Raw genomic sequence first — 20,144 nt, 5'->3', positions numbered from 1 at the left:
ATTCTAAAGGTATTTACCGGCTCTCCTCGCCTAGTGTTTTAATTTTCTGCAACGTGGAGTAGATAGATGGTGTTGCTCCTAAAACTTAGTGCTTTTAGAAACCAACGCTTGTACTGGGAATCCAGTTCTCAGGCATGTCCGCCACTGGCGGTTAGGGGTATTAAAGGCATTGTACTTTCACTGGTTTGGAAGCTATGGCGTTCCAGTTTTAAGCCCGACAAGATTTCTGCACAGCTTCATACATCAATTATGTATACATTTTGTGACTCAAACTTTAAAATATATACATAATTGATGTATGGAGCTGTGTGAAAACTTTCAGTTTTCTTAAATCAAGTCAAAAGGTGAAGGCATTTTGGCGGGAGAACAGGGGTATAGTTCAGCTTATAAACGTGACCCTTACAGGACATTTTGTAATCTTCCATGCACGCATCTTGAAATTTTCAGCGACAGGATTTACTTCCTTTATTTCAAAACCCATACCTTTCATTTAGCGTGTTCAATTGCATGCACGATTTGCGACTCAGTTAAGGAATTACTCTTTATACAGTACATTAAAGCTTGATTTGTTTAATATCTTGTTATTTAGATGCAGGAGATTTTGTGATTAGTACGGACACATTTGCAGACGGACAGAATTCTTCTGATCTCAGGTGAGTAGTCTTCTTTGTTAGGGAATTCCTATCTTCAGAAACATTTTGAGTGAAAGTGAGAAAGATTATAGATATTCTTGAATTACTATATTACCTTTTATAATTAGCTTCTCGCTTTCGCCTTCAGAATCAAATTTCTTCATAGATACTTTATATAATTCGGGTGTTAAAGGTTTTAGCCAGAGCTTATACATGTAATTTTATTCCTGTGCACATTGTCACGCCAACAAACTGAAACTTTTTGCCAGTGCCATCTAATACCTAGAAGAATTTTTCACAGCGCCTAGGAGAGAGAGACACCCTTTGTTATATATTAATTAGTTAACCCCCGAGGTAACCCCATCATTCCTTATTTGTTTTTTTAGAAAATCTTTATTTTTTTAAATTTAAATTATAAATTAGATGTTTTCTGTTTTGGATTTTAGTTGCAAGTTTTATTTCCAAGTCAAGAGACAACAACAATATCAGTAAACAGAGTGGACTGGACTGCAGAAGGCGGATGGAAGACTGCAGGGATCAGTTAACCGAGGTTTATAATTAATTGTTGAAACTTTTAGCTTACTTAATTGATGGTTCAATTGTTCAAAGCCGGCATTACAAGTTAATTCAGATTATGGCTTTGGTTTCACTTGCCAAAAAGGTTAGATGGAGTATTTCAATCTGAATAAAAAATTAAGCGTTGTACAATCCCCAATTTATGTTTAAGTTGAAAATAAATCACTGATTCCAAAAATGAAATAGAGGAAATTTTGAAAACTGAATTTAGAATTGGAACTTATTCTGGATTAGCACGATTGCACTTTGAACACTTAGGCCATGGTCTCCATAGTTTCACTTATAAGAAGGTCTGACTGAGTGCTAATGCGCGCAATTCTTGGATATCAGGTAAAAGTGAACTTATATTCCAGCCTTAAGTTTACCTCTTCACTCCAGGAGAAAACAAAGAGAAGTACAACTTCACAGATTCATTTCAATGGTTAAACTTAAGGGTTTCATTAGGAGTCGCAAAATTTGGAATCGTTACTGAATCATTTTCCATCTATTCAGGTAGATCCCTATTACACTTTAGGGTTTCATGCCTGGACTTCATGTTTAGAACCAACTTGTACTGCATAACAAACAGTAGCACAGGAAAGTACTGCTCAGTAGCTTTCATTTGAATGGTCACACTTTAGGATTTCATCCCCAGACTGAAAGTAAGAATCACCTTGTACAGCATATATAATAAACAGCACCACAGGAAAGTACTGCTCAGTAGCTTTAACTTTTTAGCATCCAGTCATGCGAACTTGGAGAGTTCATCCTCAGACTCAAAGGTGCAACCGTATGGCATGACTCGTAGGTTCATCCCTGGAGTGAAAGGGTAACGTAACATTCAGGCAAAATTCACGCGTTTGAAGTCCTATCGTTGGAACAGAAAAGAAAATTTTTTAGCTATCAGGAAAAGAACAATTCATTCCTCATATAATAGTTAGAGCCCAATCAGACCTTTTTATAAGAAGATATTTCGCGACAGATGTAACCTTATTGATAGTCAACCTGATGCCTTTTTTTTCGCAATGGTATAATTTTCGCTCATTTTGCGATGAATACAAATTTTGCGGTAGCAGAACTGTCGAAAAAACGATTATTGCTGACATACAAATGACAGAAAAGAGGAAACACATAGGGACTTGGGGGTAATGGCAAAGCAAACGACAAAAAAATTCTGTCCACCGACAAAATTGAGAACAAGACTAGACCGAAATGATGACAGGTGACAGATGACTGATTAACTACAAACAAGGGCAAACTGGTACGAGAGAGTATGGGAGAAATAACGGATAGACCTCGGAACATGAGAATTGAGACTGAAAGAAAGACAACAACAAAAAACGATAGAAAAATAACGAAGAAACGATACTAACAAACCAGAGGTTAAACAATAAGAATGAGAAAACTATAGGAAACGATTAAAAGACGAAGGAAGGTGGAAAGGCGATCGTAGAGTTGCGAGATAAACGCGAAAAAGAACAGTGAAGTAAAGTGGAAACAAATTTGACATATAAGAGGAAAGATGTAGAGTTCCAAGAGCAACAGTTGATAGAAAATGAAAGTGGCCGAGAAAAACTGTAGGGAAGAAGAAAACAAAAGTAAATAAAATCTATAGCCTTTAAAGAACAACAACAACAAATGTAGAGCAACGAATAAAACAGCATGAAAAAGAAGTGTAGAAGAGAATGCGGACAAACAAGGCGTTCGAAAGATTGACAGAAAAACCTTAGGGCAAAGGCATAGTGTGCCATTAACAAATAGTGATAAAAATGCCTTAGATAAAATCTATAGGACAAGGACAAAATAGACAGAAAAAAAAAAGAAGAAAACTACAGGGAAAATGGAAAAAAATGACTTCAAAGTGACAGAACACTTGAAACTACGAAGAACAGAGAAAAAAAAGGGTGAAATAATTTAGCAAAACATGTCAGGAAAAGATAAAAATATATATACAGACAATGACAATAACAGAAAATGACAAGAAGGGTCACTGTATACCTCTAGAGAAACGATAGAAAAGCAAAATCCAAATGAAGAAGAAAAGCAAAATGTGGCAAAAAGAACAAATGTGGCAGAGAAACGAAAACATGCTAGCGCTAGAAAAAGAGCAACTGAGGATAGTACAGCTAAGGATGGCAAGGAAAACGAAAGAGGAACTATTGCAAAAATAAACCAAAAACGTTGAAGAAACATGAGAAAAAACTTAAGGTAGCGCCTGGAAAAAGGAAAAATATAGAGAAACAAGAAAAACATGATAGGAACAAACAAAAGAGAAAAAAGAAAGCAACATCTTGAAATAGAAGCAATATTTTCAACATGTTAGGAAAATAGATAGCAAACTGACAAATGTGACAGGAAAGATGACAGCACAATAAAAAAACATTGAGGTTGGTATGCCCCATTAACGATAACAGAAAAACGAGAGCACGTCTGAAAGGAAATAAGAAAAAAAACATGAACACAACGTGACAGAAACTCTGTTAAAACTTTAGAGAAACAATGACAAAACATGACAAGAGGGGAATGTAAACCGCAAGAAAAACGTCAGAAAACAGGATCGAGGGAATAAAACGAGAACAAAGCTAAAAAAAAAAAAAGAACAACACATGGAAAAATAATTAAAGTAAAAGTATGCTTAAAATAAGAACACAGCATGACAGGAACACAGTTAAAAACCTTGAGAGAAACGATGACAAAAAAAATGACAAGAGGAGAATGAAACCGCAAGAGAAACGGCAGAAAACAGGAGTATTTCCTTCAAACCTTTCAGTTTTGGGAAATGGAGGGTCAACATTTGAGTGCAATGTTTATTTTTTGCCAAGAGAGGTCATTGTCTATGAAATTAAAAATTCTGGTTTTAGTAGGTGTATGGACCATTTTGCAACTAGTTTTAGCAAAACTACTGGTAACGTAACAGATACACAAACAACACAGACAGGAAAAATGACAATGAAACAGAAGAAGACATGACAGAATTGAACAAGAAGAGCAAATTTACGAATACAAATACGACAAACCCCCCGGGCTTGAAAGTGAAAGAATAGCAATTTGCTAGCAATATAAATATATATTTTTTTATCCTAGCTCATTACATTCAGTAATAGTATACATTCACATAGTTCCATTTTAGTTTATTGATCTGTTCTTTTTTTGTTAATTTTGTGTGCGTTACTCGACTCGCGTTTCAACAAATTGTAACCATTGCGAAAAAAAAAGGCATCAGGGTTATTTACGACGTCGGATTGAAGCCTCAAGCTTTCGAGACAAGACCCAGTGGTGGGGAGGGTAGCTGTAATCCATTTCAGTTTTTGTTGTTTTCTAAATTACCAAAAAACGTTTACTTCCGGTGTTGGTCGTTGAGTAGTTTTAATTGGGGGAGGGGTTGGTGGCTGTTTCAGTTTTCAAAGACACCAAGTGGTGGGGTCCGGGGAAGGGGTTTTTTCGAAGGAGGATGCTCAATCGAGAAAAGACGGTATTCATAAGAAACCTATATCATTCACCTCGCGGTCTTGTCGCCTGGGTTTAAGGCTTCGATCCGACATCAGTAATTAAAAAGGGAACTTAAGCAACGACGATGGCAATGGCAACGCCACAAAACAATGGATCTAATGGGCAAGAAAAATAATTTTGTGAGTGCGGAGTACATTAAGGGTTATTAAGGCCGTCTAATGCAAAACCGAACAACGTGAAATAAGCAAATTCACTGAGATTCTGAGTAGCACGTGAGCACATTTCAATTTTCATTGACGTTTTCGTCGCCGTTGCCGTCGTGGTTGCTTAAGATCTCTGATAATTGTATAAGTATGGGGCTCGGTTTATTTAAAGCAGATTAGCATTTATCCAGGATTGAACTCTAACAAATTAGTAAGGTTTTAATTCTCTCGGACGTTTAAAAAATTTTCACGGTTTAGTTTTTTTGGTGGGAAATCAACATTAGCGAAAGTTCATTTTTAGGGACTGGATTTTAACTTAATTGACTTTAATTCCTGGATAAGCTTAATCGTGCTTTGTTGACTGAGCTCTTAAGGTGGCTGGTACAGGTTTGTAGTACTTTTCAGAACTTTTACTTTAATGATCGATACTACCACTCTTTATCAGTTGATAAAACAATAATCGTATCAAACAAACGCCCAATCTTTGGAGAATAAGTTATAGTAATTTTCTTGACATAATTGATTAACATAGGAACGGTGTATCGTTTCGAAAACACCCCTAATTTTAGCTTTAAGTGGTTATAACTCAAAAGCAAGCACGATGATCCCGGTTCCTATTATGAAACTGTGATCAGCATGTTCAGATACAGTACAAACTTTTGCAATGTTTAAAAGAATGCTGGAAGGGGTTGAGAGCCATCTTAACTTTTCGAAAATTTTAGGTGGCTCTTTACTCTCTTCTACAATATAATAATTAAAAAAAAAAAACTTGTATAAGAACATGTTCATCACAGTTTCAAAACAAAAAATTGAGGGCATTTAGCTCGTTTTCGAGTTATAACTACCTAAAGCTAAAATTAGGGTTTTTTTAAACAGTTTCCGCATCTATGGTAACCTATTATGTCAAGAAAACTGCTATGACTTATTTAACAAAAATCGGGCACTTGTTTGATACCATTATTATTGTATCATCTTATAAATAGTGTTAGTATTGATCCGTCAAAGTGTAAGTACTGAAAGGTTTTGGAAACCGGTTCCTATCCACCTTACAAATATTTATCCTAGCCCCAAGAAAGCGCATTTTCAATATTTCTCAATTTGAGATAACGAATACTTTTTGGAGTCAAAATCTAAAGAAATAGAAGCCTAATTTTATTGATTTACATAGGAAAAATAGCTTTTTAAATTGTTTCGGGCCAGAAATGGAAGCATTTGTCAGAGCAGCAAAAAGATGAGTAAAAAATATACTAAGTCTTTTGGCGGGAAAAATGTTTTCGCTTTTGTATGGGTTATTGAATAGAAAGGAATTAAAAACGCGCTTTTAAAGTGGGCCTAATAACTAGTCATTTTGTAGGCTATCTTTTACACATTTTTGCCTTTGCTAAGAAAAAAAGCGCTGCGCTTTTGATGGGGGTGTTCTAAGTATGGAGTCAAAAATAAACTAAGTCTTTTGGCGGGAAAAATCCGTGCAGGTTTTACACGGATTTAGCCCTTCAAAAGCAAAGTTATATTTTGACTTTGTGCTTGACCCGTGTTAAAAGCGCAGAACTTTTTTTCTTCTCGGCAACCTCTCCTAGGCTAAAAAAAGTAAAAGAGAGCCTACAAAATGACTAGTTACCAGGCCCCTTTAAAAGCGCGAGTTTTTTTTTTCATTTATTGTCTGTTGTAGTGAATACAAGAGCAATAAAGTTGAACAATAAAATAGTTAAGTTTTAAATTGTTTATTGACTAATTGATATTAATTACAAATTATTGTAACTAATTAATTATATAAGTAATGGCTACTTAAACCATTTCATATACAAAGTTGTAAAAAAGTATACCAGATGATGAAAGTAAATAAACTACTTTGTATCACAAAATTATTGTGAAACGAATTACTGAGTAAGAACTAAGTCTTTTTCCGCTTTGAAATATTACCAGAAAACAAGCTTAAATCGGTTATTTTTAACTAAATGCTAAGTTTTTGTTCACAGAAAGTTAGAAATTTCTTAGAGTCGAATCACAGTTTGTAATTTTCAGCCATTTCGAAGTAGATTTAAAATATGGCGTGAAATACAATATTTGTATAGAAATAAATCGAACGTTCAAGAAAATTTTCTCATTTTTGCCAATTGTCTGCTGTTTACTTCCAAAACAAACACTGCATTTCATGAGCTTTTTCAGCCAGTTTCAAAACGACGGAAAGGTTACTAACATGTCTATTAGGAATGGAAAACGTCTGAGTAACCTTAGCGAAATTGAAAAATATGAGTGCACGATACAAGACTCAATTTTCTTCTGTATATACATTACGTGTCTGAATAAGTTGCCAAAAATAGTTAATTGAATTCAAAAGCATGAGTGTAATTTCATTCATTCAAACATTTGTAGAAATTTTCATCATTTGAGATTTTGGTCAAAAAGACAATTATTTAAGCTAAAATCCACTAAAAGATAAATCAAGCTGGCCCCGGTTGTTCAAAGAGCGGATAACTTAATCTAGTGGATTCGTCGCTATCCAGCATGGCAGATAAAACGTATTGTTTAGAATACATTTTATCAGCTGGATAGGATTTATCCAGTGGAATTGGATGCCCTTTCTTTGTCCAACCAGGCCTTGTGCCGTAAAATTTTGCATCGTGCACTCATAACAAAATCTTGAATTTTTCTTTGAAGCAACGACCACTTGAAAAAAGAAGTTCCACTATAAAAGGCATTTCACATTCTAGAATTCAAAGACTTGTTCAAATCCAATTGTAATGAAATCTAACGTCTCCAATCAGCAAATTGTTTTGTGTGAATATTTACTGAAAACATATATTTTGTTTGAATGTTTTTTGGAAATCGTTATCGACCTTTGCTGTTTTAATTTTGTTTAAATTATAGAATTCAAACTTGTTCAGTCCCAGTCGTCATGAAAAAAAAAAATGTTTCTAATCGTCAAAAATATTTTTAAGATTGTTCTTGGTTGACATTTGCTTAGATTCTATATTTTGTTTGTCATGAACGTTTGTTGGAATTTGTTATTGACCCTTGGTGTTTTTATTTAAATTGTAGAATTCAAAGACTTTTTCAGTCCAGTTGTCATTAAAAGTAATGTTTCTAATCAGCAAAACTATTTTAAAGATTGTTTTTGGTTGACATTTGCTGAAATCTTATCGACCCTTAGAGTTTTTTCTTAATTCAAGTAACTCTTATAATGGAACTTCTGTTTAGTAGAAGAGCTCGCTAAACCAGTACATTTTCTACCTTAAAATGTGCTCAGAAAGCTAACAGCGATGTTGTCTTTCTCTTGTCCTGCTTGCTTGCATATTCGTCTCAGCTTGCGGAGTTGATTTGTTCGTCTTGATATCCAGTCCAACTTGAGATTGACAGCTAAAACAAAAGGAACTTGACATTAATTTCATGTAACGCCACAAACAGCCTGTATAATTAACCTAATGATTGAGTTCAGAAAAGCATGTAATATGCGTTCCTTGGAAACTATTTCTGGAATCGTAAAATATAATTGCGTCAAGTTACTTGCAATTACTACAATCCAGTTAAGCCATTTTGTAGTGTCAAATAAATTTTGTCGCCTTTAAGAAACATTACCGTTTTTATAATGTCACAAAATTTACGGATATTTTAAAATTTCTTTGTTTTGCACGCTGTGATTAAAAAGGACAACTGAACAAGATTATTTACGCAGAGAAAGCTCATTGATACCACTGATTCTCCACTTCTCTTGAAAATACTCGGAAAACTTACACCATTAACTTGCAAAACTGAGTGTCTTTCAATGTGAAATGAAACCGAGATATTTCGCTGAAAGTTTGTTGTTAAACTTATCGATCATTTTTTTTTCGCGAGTGTTGTTTTTTCACTTGTAAACTTGTTTGTCTCGTTTATATCATTTGCACGAGTGCACGACCTATGTTGTCATTGGTTACGAAACAGATGCAACACGACCTCATTAATAAAACATGAGCGTCAAACCTATTTCTTGCAAATTTTGAGTATTCTTATTCAAGCAATGTCAAGGTGGTCTTGTGGTAAAGCTTACGCCTTCAACAGATAAACGACGGCCTTATCTCTGCCGTCGTTTAATTTAAGTAGCTTCCAAGGGGCTTGGGTCAAGCCCCGATGTAGTCCGCCAATTTTACTTTTTTCCTTTTTTTTTTTTCCTTTTAAGCAAATTTCTGAGCTAAAATCACGTTTTTTCGTACAATGTTTTAATCAAAGACAATTTTTTTTCGTTTTTGTTAATAGCAAAACAACATTACACGAAGGCTAAGAGAAAATTAAATTGTCTTGAACCTAAACTGACAGCTACAAGTACGGGAAATACGTTTTACGGATCAATCCTGGTACTACCTAATGAAAAACTTTGAGGAAATTTTTGAAAATTTATTTTTCAATAGTTTTCAAGTTCTTCTTGTTTCCTTTTTTTTGTTTTCTCTATCAGTTTTCATTACATTTCATCCGATTTGAACAAGTATTGGTTAATTGTAATCATAACTCTTAATTTCTTCCAAACGAAGAAATTAAAGAAAGTTGTTCAATGCCCGATTGAGCTAATTCTAGGTTAACTTGAACTTTGATGCGAGTTTAATGGACCCTTCTCCAAAATGGTGGCAACAGATTTGAATGAGTTAAAATTGAACTGAATAAATAACTGATACCAGCTCTGGAAAGAGCACCTTTACTTTCGTAACCTTGCAAAGTCTCAGCATATTAGGTGTTATATCAGCTTAGGAAATGTAAGATGAAATTTGACAAATTTACGGACGTTTGTATGACTGGGGGTATATGTCACACCCCCAGTCATACAAAGGTCTGTAAGTTTTTCATTTTTCAACTTACATTTTCTCAGATGATATTACACCTGATATGCTGAAACTTTGCAGGGTTACTAAAGTAAAAGTGCTCTTTCTAGTGCTGGTATACGTTTTTAATTTTAACTTATTTGAATTTTCGGCCGCCATTTTGGAGAAGGGTCTATTACTCAACAATGAACACTCTCTTAAAAGACTTTTGTTCCTCACTTTTGACTTCGACTTAAAGTTATTGTTTAAAAACATTTCTAATGAGTGAGATGAAAGCCTTGGATAATTTTTAATCAGCGATTAGCGTTAAAAGGCTTTGTAACAACCGAACCTAGAAATCCATGAATAAACGCTCACCACGAATTCCTTTTCTCGGATCTTGAAAATATTTTTGCTGCCATTTTCGAATAGACAATTTTTTAGTTTGGCCTTGATCATTTGTTTAGTTTGTCACTTTTTATTTCACAATATTTATCTTAGTATTTGTGTTTGAGAAACACGTCAAACGATTGAAAACGATTCAATCATCCATGACAAAAATACTGATGGAGTGTAAAAAATAATTAATAGTCAACACCAACTTGTGAAAAATTAATCTAGATTTACTTGGAAACGGTCAAAAAATGTTCTGAAATATATAGTCTTACCAATGAATATAATTTAAAGGCCCATGTTCACCCAAGAGACATTGCGCGCCGAGCTGAATTTCGCACAGTCGAAAATTCAGAAAATTACCAGCGAGCGCTAAATAGCGAAACTAATCCACATTCATCGAGCTCATTTCCTGGAATATCACTATTTTTCGTGTCACTAAGCTTTGTATAATATCCTCTCGCTTTATTTATGTGGATATTTTCAAGAACAGTCTTCGTGTGGAAAGGAAAATTGGAAAATCGTCGGTCGCTTCTAAGTAACATCTCGCCGTTGACAATGTGGTTGTACAATTGTTATTCCGAAGGAATGTATTTGTCTCGCTTTTATTCTGAAACAAAGAAGCGGGAGGATTTGTTGTCTCCATGCATGCATCTGTTGTAGCGATGTTCCTGATTTCAACGGATGTCTGACCTTAACACGTAAGTTTGTTAGCTCCATTCGATTTTATTCTCCCGATTCATGTAAACAGCGTTGCGAAGAAACGTCAGAATAAACTGTATGGTTTTCTAGGTGGCGTTCCGTCGTTTTTTCTTATCGGCACAGGCAAATAAATTAAAATACTCATTTGCTTAGTAAGCTGCAGATTCATTCATAGCATCGCTGCTTTATCATCAAAGGTAGAAATAATTTCATGATGGTAAGATAGACCGGATCGGCGCAGCCCGCTATAATTTTGAAAGCGATATTAACTGAGCTAACGAGTCCAGCACTGTTAATTTCATTTCATGTCAGCTTTTATAATAATCGAAAGGACACTTAAAGATTACTGTCTAACTTATACAACAATAGAATAAAAATCTTCGGACAAAATTATTTAATGTTGAGGGCTGCCGGCTTTAACTGTTCGACTGTTTCGCCGCATCGCTCAAAGGAATGAATGCAGAAAAACAAACCAAACCTCGAATTTCGTTCGCCGAGAATTTTACACAAAGGAGTACAAAGAACTCGAGCGCTTTGGAGAGTACATATTTCTTATAGGTAGAAATTACAGTCAACCCAGGTCACGCGTGAACGATATTTTTGAAATTTGAACGGAGTTTTGAAATTTACATGTCAGTTTTCAAAATCGCCAACGAGATTTCAGAGTTCCCGTATAAATTTCCCTAGCTTATTGACAGTAAAAGACTATGAATTTTTCTTTACATTGCAAAATTGAATATTTCAAGAATAACAATTGTTTCCCAAGTATTTTGAATCTTTTTTTCAGTTAATGCGTCTTTTTCGGAACGACTACCAGGGAGATGTCCAACATTTCATTCACACGTCGGACATTACAAAGAGAAATTCGAATGTTCATTTCATTCTTGGAATTACTGTTCACGTGTGACCTGGATTGACTGTAAAATAAATCGGAGCGACTGAAACGAAATCAACCAGTCCGATTTGTGTGGTTTGAGTTATTTTGAATGCGCCAGGACTTTCATCCCAGCGGGAATATTCTGGTAAACCAATCAGATCGCAAGACTAAACAATAGAAGCGCTTTTAAACAATAACAAACGGCCGCAAAGCCGAATGGGTGAAACTGGGCCTTTAAGGCATTGTGGTTTACTACTACGCGAGATGTAGAGACAAAATACGTTTCTTTTACAGTGTCACGTGATTTTGTTTCTATAGTAAATTGTTTTGTTTAGAAATCTAACAAAAGTCACATGCCTGGATAAAGATTGCAATGTAACAAAACTAAAGTATTATTTCGTCATTTTGAAAAATTGAGCTCCAAGACTACTCAACTGCTCAAGGTTACTCAAGGTCAACGTATACAATTCGTTCAGTTAAGGCCGCGGTGGACAGGATTCTTATCAGAATGTATTTATTTAAATAATATGCACGAAGTCAAACGACTAAAACCGACAAAAAGCGAAATATTCATGAAAATGTCTCTAAAAATATTCTGTTCTGCCTCAATAATCGCACGTGATTTATTTCGCGTAGCACGAACTTTTTGTGCATTACTAAAATAGGCCGTTTGAGCGCAGCAAGTAGTCTGCATTTGGTTTTTATAAACAACAGCAAACCTTAAAGGCTAAAAAACAACTATATAGATATACTGATTCAAAATGTAAGCTGTACGGTGACAAAAAATAAACATGTTAGAGTTTCAAAAAAATTAATTTCTTCTCCTCTCTCTCAGCTACACGTAAGACAGGCAAAGCATACACTCCAATGGAGGCAGCAAAGAAGATTAAGAATTTCCCCCTGGAAGTAAAGCCGAATGAGCAATTGGCGCTCAAGAAGAATCACAATCATTTTTACCAAGTTCAGGGACAATTGCACATTACAGGCTACAAATGGTGTGATTATGTAGTCTGGACACCATCTGGACTTCATGTGGAACGAATCGAATATGATGCAGCATTTTGGGAGAGAAAGATGTTCCCAAATCTCAAGTGGTTCTATTTTAATTGCCTGCTTCCCGAGACGGCATCACCCCGACACCCGCAGGGCTTACCAATTAGAGAGCCTAGCACCGTGACGATAGAAGCAAGGAAAAGAAAAGCTAGAGACAACGGTGGTACCGCAAACAACAAGAGGGCAAAGATCTAGGCTTGACTGTAGTATTATGTATTGTTTCTATCTTCGTTTAGATTTGTATTATGTCCGGCGATGGTCACCGTGTAATATAAGAGTTTTTCTAACAGAGATTTGTGTTTCTCGTTTTTTTTCAAGTTTCTTTATCTAGTGCGAAAAAAGAACAATGCTTGCAAAATATAACTAATTATTGTATAACGTTTAAAATCTTACTGATTAAGTTACTTTTTTACAGGTTTGTAAATTGAAATAATTGTGAAATTTTCGATGGACGAAGACCAATTAACAATCAATAACAAAAACTATGTAACTACCTGTACATGTGCATGTCGGCGAGCACTTTTGACATGCACGTACGATAGGTTGAAATATCGTTGCCATTATTTGACACAGAAATGAGTTTTTGTAATTACCACTGGTAGTAATAAAATTGAGCTGATCAAAAAAAAAATCCTTACTGCATGTCGCCAGCTACTACTTGCAAAACGCCGCAAGGCCGTGCGTTTTAATATATATGCAGTGAATTTCAAAGAATGGTGATTTCTGCGTGCACTTATCTATGGCCCGTGCAGTAAGATTTTACCAAAATTACCATAATCCAGGTTTGAATTAATCAGCTCCCTCGTGTTTGCTCGGAAAGCCTTCGGAAGCGTAAAAACAAGCACTTTTGTGTCCAAGAATATAGCGCGGACAGACAATTTCACGAGTTGACACGGCAAGATGATAAACTAGGCATATTGTAGATTGTCATATCATGGGCGGAATTTTAAAATAAGCCTTAGAAGGTAAGATTGAAGCCTTTGAATTTTAGCATGATAGATTTTGCGCCTTTAAGGGCAAATATTTCTTAAGAAGCTTGAAGTTAAAAAATCCGTCTATGATATGACACAATAGATGTTGTAATAGATCACTCAGTGGTAAAATCAAATTTCTCTGCGTCTTCGTGGAGGAGAAAACCTGGACACAAAATCACGTTTTTAACAAATTTAATTTAAGTTACTTTCTGTATTGCCCTAAGACGCCATCTACACATTATAAAACAATCATAGTGCACTTTGATCATTCTCCAATGCGTCTGCTAAGTTTTGGCGAAATCGGCTTTGAACTGCTCGTGATTTGAGGATTTTAAAAGTGGTACCCCTGCCAATATTTTGCCTAATGAATATATTCATGGTCAACGTATCCACCGCGGCCTTAACGGTTGCATTTTGAATGTGATTCTTTCGTTAGTTTTACAATCTTCTCTTTTTCGCAAGAAAAAACTAATTCTTTCATGTAAATATCTTTTGGCACTCAACTGCATAAATTCAGCTCCTCATTGGTTGTCACACAACAGTGCCGGTGAATAGCAAAGGATTATCTATAAAGTATCTTGAATTATTTTCCAAATTTTATTTAGCTCTTAAGACCTATTTTCAACAAATTAAAGATATTGGTATTCGAGTGAGTACAAAATTGTGTTTCAACACAAATACTTTTAAAGTTGAGATCAATGACAGCTGATAACATTGCCAGATTCTCTATACAGTCTTCTCCAGGTTACTGATTTCTTTGAAAATCCTCACCTCAATCATAAATGGCCAGTGTCTGAGCCTTCAAAGAGGTGGAGAAATTAATGTATGCCATAAGGGGTGGGCGGGGAAGGGGGGGTTAAGCTTCTTTTCGTGACCCCGTGATTCGCCTTTTTTGCCGTCCGTGAATCATGGTTTACTGAACAGCCGTTTTGTTAACTGTGATCGAAGTGCACTCCGTGACTCGTGAATACACTGATATTGGAAAGAATAGATCGTTAATTTGTACCGTTACTGGCCTTCGGTGGCTTGATTTTACTCTACTTTTTGTTTGCTGCTTTTTTTTTTTTTTTTTTTTTTTTTTTCATTTTTTTTTTATTTTCGTGACTCGTGAAATGCAAAATAATGGTTCGTGACCACTTGACTAGACCCCCCCTCCCCCTTGCCCTCTCCTCCGCCTATAAGAAACTGACCAATTTTTTTTAACTGTGGCGTTGGGGGGGTTGGGGTGGGGGAGGGGGGATTCTGCTTGCATCGACTTTGAACCTAACTTACTTATTAAATATTTGTTTTCGAGATTTTTTCTGGAAATAATTTGATGTCATCGGTTAGTGTTAATTGACTTTGATGTTGCAATGGCAACCAATTTTTGACCGGCACTATTTTTCAGAAAATGGAAAATCCAATTGAAAATAAAGAAAGATTACTTTTCCTTCGGTACCGTTTAAGTTTTTTAGCCCACATTAGAGTTCCTTTATTGGTTCTGATTACTTTTCGTTCAATTTCGGCGCTTTCCTGAAGTTTTGGGGAAATACAGAAATTAAAGATGACGGATCCAAGATGGCCGCCATTTGGCAATCATGATTTCATTACAGCGTCACATGATGTCATCTCTGCTCTTGCGGGCCTCAAAGGAAACATCTTTGGACGTACTTTCTCCTCCAAGTCTTATGGTCATAGCTCTTATACTTGCGAAGTCATGGACAGGGGGCCGCCCTCCCCTCCCCACACCCTGCCCCAAAAGACAAAAAAAGCCCCGGTCTAGAATTAAGGCACTAGTTAGACACTCTAAAGCGAAACTTAAGGGATTGAACTACTCAATCTATACTATAAAAGTTGTAGGCGAACTTAGAAAAAATTCTGTGAGAGCACATACAAGTAAACCAAGAATCTCAGTCTTTAGAGCTGATTTTGGTTAATTCGGCACTTTTCTTCTTCAATATCTTTAAGATAAAAAATTTCTCCTTTTCTGTACAAAGATCTTTTTTTATAGGAAAACATTCAAAACGTACATGAGCTTCTTAACTGGCTGCGATTTGCAAACATATTTTAATTTGCATAAATGGAGATATTTAAAAATGGCAAGCGTGAGAAAAATAATTCTTTTTGACTTTCGAGAAAGTTTTAGGCTTAAGAGGCATTTCTGGTGTTAGATCAAAAGGTCTGAAGGTTCAACCGTTGTACATGTTGCGTAGCATGAAAGAAAGCGAAGCTTTATATGCTAAATTTTGATTTCAGAACGACCACTATCGCGTCAGAAAAACTGTTGCGGGCATCCTTGGTCATTGTTTGATCACTATATTTTGAGTCACAGACAAAAGTTACATTCTCAGGCTCTAAACGTCAATTTGTCAAAGGATTTTGAATCAATTCTCGTGCAACGGACCTACTGACTATTCGGAAAGCTAAGCAAATAATAATCTTGATTTTATGACGCCAAAATTTGACGGGTGAAAAAAATCTGTTACCTTATCACCTGAGAGGCGTTGCTAAGAGACGATGATCTGGGCTTTGCAAAGTGTGCATTAGTTTTCAAATATGATTTCTTCATGTTAAGACTGTGAAATTTTAAACAGCGATACTGGTTTGTTACAATGTTTTGTCCAAATAAAAAAATTGGGCTATCAACTCCAAAGACAAGATCGAAACAAACTTTGCTCCATTTACAATTAGGGCCAAGGCTAGCTTAACGATATGCTCAATTTAACATAGACAAGATTTGGGTTTCGACACTTCCACTATGGTCATTGTTTTCCTTAAAGTTTAAAATAAAAGAAAACAGAAGCAGACGGAAACTGGCCGCGTGAAATTGTCTAGTAAATCTTAAAATAAATAGCTTGAATTACAGTCTTTTATAAAGACTTAAAAGGACTTAGCAAATTTAAAAACTGTAGAATAAATAACGACTGACATGGATCGGAATCATTGAACAGATGTCTATCTACGATATCCATACTTTCATTGCTTGACGAAAACAATTACTGTAGCTCTGCCATTGATTTTGGTCCCATGTGTATACTTTTGTTCTAATTACTTAACTGAGTGAGCCCATTCCTTATAAGCCCGGTGGCTTCCCTTGGGCTTCCTCGCCATTAGTGTTTAAATAATAGAAAATAATTTTTGCATTTGTACAATTTATGGCAAAAACAATAAACTGAAACTCAAACTGGACAGGATTTAACTTTAGTCGAGTCTACCGAGTTGTTTTTCTTTGAAATAATTAAGAGATTTAGTCAGCTATTATTTATTTAAAGAAATTTATTATCCGATGTAACATTTCAAAATTCTTACCATTGAGTAGTGTCCATTCTTTATCCGAATTCCAGCTTCTCTTGTATTCCATCCTTTCGTTTCCCGTTTTCAGTAATTGAGAGAATGACTCCTGAAAAACAAAAACAGCTTAATGATTTGCTATAAATGCTATATTGTTGGAGAAATAAACAGGCCAAAATAGCAAGCCTTTAACGATGACGTTGGGATTAAGATCACCAGAACTTCAACCGGAAGAGGAGTTGCCTTGTAAAATCACGCCAACTCAAAATAAACCTAAAAGTAAAATTTGTTTTTGTCTCGAAATTTTGCATGATCAACCACTAACCATGATGTTTTGTATACATGAAACATACCTGTGCTTTTTCAACAAAGCAATGACATAATTGATTGACATAACTTGAAAACCTGAAGTTTAGAGGCCCTTTTTGTGGCGCTAAACTGTTGTCATGGTAACTGTTATGACGACAGTACTAGCATTAATTTTCCAACAACAGAGTTTGAAAAATAAAGATGTTTCTAGGTTGTCCATATGATCAGGTTCAATGTTTTGTAACCTTTTATCATTTCACAACCAACTAAAGCGATGAAAAACCCTTGCAAGCCCCCGTAACCAATTAAGCCCCAACATAGTGAGTGATCAGAAACTGATTTCTCCTTATAACATGATCACTGAACCAAACATGCAGGTCACAAGAATAAATGGAGTGATCACCAAAGGAAAAAATGTCTTGATGTTCTAACTAACTTGTTTGGCGATTGAATTCTCCCAACTAGTAGCAGAAGAAAGATGGAGAACGATTAGGAGAATATACATATTGATATCAGGCCTGAAGATTAAACCGCCGCGGATTTATTGTATGATGACAAAGTTCATACCTTTTGCAGTAATTCCGGCTTGTTCTCTCGGTTTCAACCTTCACATTTTCACTTGCAATTTACTGAATTAAGGGGTCTAAAGATACAAATTATCATGTCAGTAATTCTGTTGAACAATGTAAATATTCACGCCATGCTACAAATCGTGAAAATGTCAGTTTTAACTCAGGCATCAAATCGGCAAAGACCGCTAAAAGGAAAGCTATACGCACGGCTCCTTAAATTAATAACAAACGCGACACTGTCATACTAACCCTCTTCCAAAAACGGTACGAAAACGTGAATAAAGTTTGTGTCGCAAAATGTATACCTAATTTATGTATGGGGCTGTTCATAAATCTTGCTACGGTAAAATTTTGTAGGTAACGGAACAGTCTGTACGTTCTTTATACTTTCAAAGTAACATTACGAGTACTACTAAGAACGAGACTAAATTTTAATCCATTTTGAGAAGTCGAGGAGTTTCAATCGACGTCTTAAACGAGTAGCAAGTCAACGCACGTGTTAAGTCGGCAACATATCCCTGGTTTGTTTAATTTGTAGCGTCCACACAAACCTTAAGTAACATTTGTAAAAAAGGACTCACCTTTAGCGTGTTTTTCTTGCTATGCTTTATAAATTACGCCTTCTCGTTTCATCATTTTCTTCGTTAAAGAGGACTGTCAAACCACTCTTTCCAACGGATTTCTTACAAGTCCAAAATCTATGTGTGAAGTTAGTTATGAATATGAATTAGTAACTGAAGCCAATCGCTGACCGCAACAATTGCTCGCACCTGAGAAAAGATACATACCGCGCGTGCTTGCAAAGTGCGCATGAAAAATGGAAATATTTTTAGGGAAACATTTTCGGCATAAAAAGATGAGCACCTTTTGCTTTGTGCCAGAGACGTTATAAAAAAATAACCCGTCCACACGTATCTGTTTCCGTTTGTAAAGTGTAACGTAAACAGTCACAGAAATCGCAATTTTGTGTAACCCCACATATGACTTTTGTAGCGCGTCTGATCATATTTCACTCCGAGATTTGCGCGCGTTGGATACGAGATGGTAGATAGCCATCAAGGCGTGTAACGCTGAGTTGGCTATAGGAAGCAGATTATGGCCACTCGCGCACGTCGCCGGCTATCCAACAGGCGCGAGTGCAGCTCCTTTTTTGGTTCATTTCTTCTTGCTGATTTTTGTGAACCGACCGGTACTGGTCGACCAGTGTTGAAACGCTGGTGGATATAAAGCTTCATCGCCCTGTACGTTGCGTCTCCTCGTCGGGGGAGGGTGGGGGGGGGGGGGGGGGGTGTGATTTCGATTGCACACGTCACTTTAAGGCTGAGAGAATCTGTACAGATACGAGAAAAGAGGAGAGACAGGAGCGTCTAGGAGGAAAAGTTTCCTCGTAAATTTTGTTAGGTGTACTCTCGCAGCCTTCTATTCTCCTTTCGCGAGGCGATTTCTGCGTGTTTTTGTGTTATTCGTGGGACTAGTCTAAGTCTACTGAACTTTAAAAGCGACATGTGATTTGGACTTGACAGATAACTGTTGATTTTTCAATCGAGAACATTCGAGAGTCCGCTTCACCTATCTTAACAGGAACTGATAGTCAAGATTGAGACAGTTTATTACATGTCATGGCATAGGAATGACAGACGACTAACACACTATCCGATTGGATTCTTGATCGGCATACCAAACGGTCCAAAAAGTCCTCTAGTGCGACATAAATCGCGTCTATCTTCCAACTCAATTAACCAACATGTAAAAGCAAAATCTCTCGGTTACAGTCGTAATTGGCTACGGTACAACACTCTTGGGATTTGATTTCCGCCGCACCGAGGCGAATGTTCTAGGGGGAAGGGGGGAGGGGGGGGGGGTGCAGGTATCCAGGTTTTTTGCTGCTGGAGTCCAGTGGGCAGGGGTTTAAGAACTCCAAAAAGATACAGGTAACTGGCGCCAAGTGCGGGAAAACGCGTTTGGGCAAGTTTCGTTTGAGTTTGGTTTTCCTTCTAATTGGTTCCGAAGAAAGTGGCGCGAACGTTTATTAAGTAAACAAAAAACTGTAAAGAAAAACAGATTATCTTGGACACTCAACTGGAACTGCTCTAATACTCTTAACAATAGCTTTTATTTTCTCTTGTGTTGAAGTAGCTGTGCAGTCTGAATTGAAGGCTCCATTCATTTTAAGATCTTTCAGAGAATAATTCACATGTTGTGGTTTCTCGTCTGTCTTGGATAAAATGAAGGCTAAACAAAGGGAACTGCAATTTCTTCTTTTTTTTTAATCATAAACTTAGGCAAGCCGGAAGTTCTATAATTAATTAACATTTCAGTGTGATTTTGTCTACGCCGCTTAATTTTACACATAAAGGAAAATGTAAACTTATTCTATGAGATCGC

General features: G+C 36.2%; 1 protein-coding gene and 1 long non-coding RNA gene across 2 annotated transcripts in view; both read right to left on the bottom strand.

Annotated features, from left to right (window-relative positions):
- Nucleotides 1-20,144, bottom strand: part of LOC146466314 (uncharacterized) — a 119,292-nt gene that overhangs the window by 39,808 nt on the left and 59,340 nt on the right. The window lies entirely within an intron of this gene.
- Nucleotides 7,867-16,983, bottom strand: LOC146466322 (uncharacterized). Its single transcript, XR_014868062.1, has 2 exons — nucleotides 16,897-16,983; nucleotides 7,867-8,197 (listed from the first exon to the last, which is right to left on the bottom strand). It is a non-coding gene; the product is annotated as an uncharacterized LOC146466322 (long non-coding RNA).

The sequence above is a fragment of the Pavona decussata genome, unplaced genomic scaffold (genome assembly GCF_977016875.1).
Source record: "Pavona decussata unplaced genomic scaffold, jaPavDecu1.1 SCAFFOLD_145, whole genome shotgun sequence".
Classification (NCBI taxonomy): domain Eukaryota; kingdom Metazoa; phylum Cnidaria; class Anthozoa; order Scleractinia; family Agariciidae; genus Pavona; species Pavona decussata.
The sequence above is the reverse complement of the archived record's forward strand: the minus strand, read 5'-3'. Positions and strand labels throughout refer to the sequence as shown.